Raw genomic sequence first — 4,212 nt, forward strand, 5'->3', positions numbered from 1 at the left:
TATTTGAGCTGGATAGTGTAAAACGAGTGTGCCGGATTTACCAAGAGAGAAAAGGAGCCTCTAATAAGTAGTAAAACATGTGTGAAGATTGTAAACCAATCAGTATTTCTCTAAAAAGTGTTTTGCTGGCACATAGAGAATTAATGATAGGAATAAAGAGTGACAGAAAATGAAGGTGAAGGAATGAATTGTCAGGGCCCATACCATGCGGGTTCTCATTTATAGTGGTTTATTTTATAGGTTGTAATAAAGCAGTGAAGGAAAGATCTTCAGAGGAGATAACGGTTTGTTTTTGTAGGATGGGTCACTTGAACGGCGTTTGGCGATGGTGGCAGGAGCCACAGCACAAGGAGCCAGAATGTTGAAGAGGTGGCGAAAGTCTTCAGAGGATGACACAGGCTAGAACGTAGGCAGAGGCTTGGGAGCTGGAGGAGGACGAAGACTGTCTGGGAGAGCCGTGAGACAGCTTCCCTGGTACAGTGACGACTGGCTGCACAGGAAGTCACGGGATGGGAATGGCAGGACCAAGTACAGTGCTGTACAAAGCTGAAAAGAGCAGCAACAGGGACCTGGCTTTATCGTGTGCATTTTGTTCTGTTTTGTTTCAGTTCAGTTCAATATTAACTGTGCTTTGGCAATTCAAAGAATCCTCTCTAACCCATCGTTCTCCTGCTGCATTGCTTTGGCAAAATTCCAGTCCTGATCAAAATCAAATTCTTCTTTACTACAAAATTGTGTCAAGGAATTGATTACTTTACATAATAATTCAAATGGCATTTGTAGTAGACGAGCCTTTTGTAGGCCCAGAAATCTTACCACATTCACTCATGTTTTCCGTGGTCCATTTTTGCTCACTGCAGACCTCCAAAGTCCCTCTTCCTACTCAGTCTCAACACGTGAGAAAACAGAAGCCATACAAATACAAATCCTGTGACGTCAGTTCAATAACCCTCATCTTACCAACTTTCCTTGTCTATTTCTACTCAATTAAGACATTTATTCTCTTTCTTTTCCCTTCCAAGATCAGACTCTAGCTCTGTACTTTCAATCTTACCAGTTCCTGATTACTTAGAAACTATGAGGCATCTGTTCTCTAGCTCCCTGGTACCTTCAATTTACCCTTGCTCTCGAAGGAGCATTCCATGCAATAGGGCATCTTAGTTACTTTTCTCTCTCATTGCTGAGACAAAGTACCGGACACCCAAAGTTAAAAGGCAAAAGGCTTATTTAGCTCACAGTATGCGGAGGTTTGAGTCCATAATCAGCAGGCTCCAAGGCAGGGTGGCACATGGCAGAGTGGGAAGAGTTCATGGCTGTGAAGGCAGCAAAAGAAACAGAGAAGTCTTCCTTTTTATCTTAGTCAAGCTACTTAGTGTGGGTAGCATTCATACCTTCAATCCTGGTACCCATAGGCCTGCGCCTAGCCTTATACCTTCAATCAGTCACACACTCAAGATGCAGCCACCTCTGGAAATGCCCCACCTAAGACCTCATGAGCCTGGGTAGAGGACTTCTGGACAGAGGTACACTAGGCTTCCCCAAATCTGAAAATAAGAACTTGGTCTGCCCCCACTTATGCATGTCAGCTTGCAGACCTTTCAAGGATCCCAAAACAGTATATCACCCTCGTAGATCTTTCCAAACTTCTTCTTGTCTTCTCCTGTCAATCTTTCCAGTTGTGAATTTTATGAGAAATCTTCTTCTATCAGTTTTTCTGACAGCCAGAGTCTTACTTTTTACCTTTACTTGGAAGATTTTCTGAGCATTTCCTGCTACCTGGCCTAAATCAGTATCCTATGTCATTTTCCGTTTCATTGTGCTGCTTGGTCTCTTCCTAATCCTTCTCACCGTCTGCAACTGTCCTGCTTGTTTGCTTTCTTGTTTATCTCTTCCACTGAAGTGTGGTATCTCTAGGAGACGTTATAATTTAGACTTTGTTATAATTTTTGCATTTGGCACTGCTCTTGCCACATGATGGTAAGTCAGTACTCTCTTTTTAAATGAACCTCTTGGGTATTTTCTTAGACTGAGCTATGGTATGCTCAGAAGATAGGGATAAACTGACAAAAATAAGTGACCTACAATTAATTTTGAATTTAAAAAAATAAAGGAGTGTTTAAGAGCATTCTGACTTTGCACCTCTGGGTCCATTTAGGCCTCTCAAGCTGTTAATACTTCCTTTCCGCCTTTGACGTGAGTAACTTTGTTAGGTCTCCGAGGAAGAATGGTAGGGTATCTATTTATGAATTGAAAAGCACTGACCCGAGGTCCACACTGTATTATTACTGTGCCACAGCTGCTGTGACATAATTCAGAGTCCAGATGGTTTAAACAAGAGAAATTCATTTTCTCAGAGTTCTAGAATTTGGGGGTCAAGGGAAGAGCAAGGCGTTGACAGGATTGGCTGCCTCTGAGCCCCTCTCCTCTGTCTACATCTAGCTTTCCTCCTACTCTCTCTTCCTACTGCCCTTTTGCATGCCTGTCTCTGTGTGCTCAACCCCCACAATCTCCTTTTCTTCTTAACTGCCCTGATCGAGGACCCAAGCTTAATGCCCTCCTTTTAATTTAACCCATCTAAATGCGTCACTTCCCAACAATTTTTGGTACCGAGGACTGCTTTCCCAGAAAACAATTTTCCATAGGCCAGGTGGGATGTGATGATTCACATATGTTATATTTGTTGGGCCCTTTGCTTATATCAGTATTGGAATCTAGGGTGAAATAATTATGCACCTCTCCACATGGGGGTCACGGCAGATAGTGACACCTGAAGTGTGTTGCCTGTGTCCAGGCTATTCTGCGATCTCGTTTTGGATGCTGTCACTGTGGAAAATCAGCTTCAAAGAACTAGTGTGTTGGAAATAAAAGACAGTTTTTCAGTCTTTTGTGGCAATCTCAGGATATTCCACCTTGACTTGAATTCAGAAGATGTGGAGATTTGATATTGTCTCATGCATACTTCCTAGGCCACCATTATTTGTGACCTCAGACAGTTGATACTGTCCCAGCAAAGCTGATTCACTTGACTTATTGAAAAAAGTCAGTTCTTGGATCCAATTCTTCCCACTCTGGGGGACCTTTGCAGTTGAGAGGTAATGTTCAAGTTCTCCTGAAAACTCAGATAGGTGGTCCTAATCTTGGCTATATACGACCACGTGGAACTGGTTCACAGGAAGTGTTTGTGAATTCTGGAGAGAGAAGCCCAAGAATGCTGTTAGCTGAGCTTGTTGAAAAAATTTAGTCAGAGCTCAGAAGACCAGAACGCTGATTGGTATTCAGAAAGTGAAAGCCAAGAGGCCCAGGATATGTCAGAAGGGAGCAATAACTCCATTGTCAGTTGAACTAAGAACAATGTGTGTTATGTTCTATTAGGAAATTTGCCTCCATTTTGATCGTATCCTGAGACTTTATGGGCAGACCAATGTTTAGGCTGTGACGTGGGTACTGTTGGGAGCTTTCAGGCAGCTCTACATTGAGAATCAAGACCAAAGGGCACTGCTAAGTATTACATTTTATTAGTTATTTTTCATTTTATTATTTATTACATATTATTAGTTCCAATGAATTCACCTCAGTTTCCTAGTTTTTCCTTCATAAATTGATAGTGCGCAAGGTCTAGTTATAAAATGTATAAAGGTAGAAAAAATTGATTAAAATAATACATCAAAAACAGCATTTTTATTGTAAGAAAATTACTAATTGAAATTAAAGCAATACCATATAGCTAGTTTAAATTTACTTTTCTTTTAATGAAAATGGTTTTTGAATATCTAATATGGCTCTAACATTATACAAGAAATTGTAATATAAACATTAGTAAGAAATGGACTGTACCGTTAAGTGTTACAGAGCAGGAGGGAAACATCAGGTACTGTTAAAGCACGTGGTTCAAGTGGGCCAAGCCCCGTGAGCCTGCTCGGCCTCGTATACAGCACCCAAGAAGGGTTTCTCAGGGGAAATCGCTGGCATAACCCTTGCAGCACAATTAGAGATGAGCAGGACCAAAGGCCTCTGGATACGGAGATTTTCATTCTGAATATAGACCACGATGCTCACGAACACTTGAGTCAAACGCAGGTCAGGTAGGTATTCCAGACCTCATCCACTGGGTTGGAGTATTATAGGACAGGAGGTGTGAAAAGTGTGAAAAGATATTATAGGACAGTGATGTCATGAAGAATACATGCTAATGAGTTCATTTTTACTGCAGCC

At 41.5% G+C, this 4,212-nt stretch overlaps 1 long non-coding RNA gene across 1 annotated transcript; it reads right to left on the bottom strand.

The window, feature by feature from the left end:
- Positions 1-259: 259 nt before the first annotated feature.
- Positions 260-2,206, bottom strand: LOC104864758. The gene is made up of 3 exons (XR_780982.1): positions 2,140-2,206; positions 1,237-1,313; positions 260-546 (listed from the first exon to the last, which is right to left on the bottom strand). It is a non-coding gene; the product is annotated as an uncharacterized LOC104864758 (long non-coding RNA).
- Positions 2,207-4,212: the final 2,006 nt, after the last annotated feature.

The sequence above is a fragment of the Fukomys damarensis genome, unplaced genomic scaffold, assembly GCF_012274545.1.
Source record: "Fukomys damarensis isolate Sample0158 unplaced genomic scaffold, DMR_v1.0_HiC HiC_scaffold_38, whole genome shotgun sequence".
In the NCBI taxonomy this organism is placed as follows: domain Eukaryota; kingdom Metazoa; phylum Chordata; class Mammalia; order Rodentia; family Bathyergidae; genus Fukomys; species Fukomys damarensis.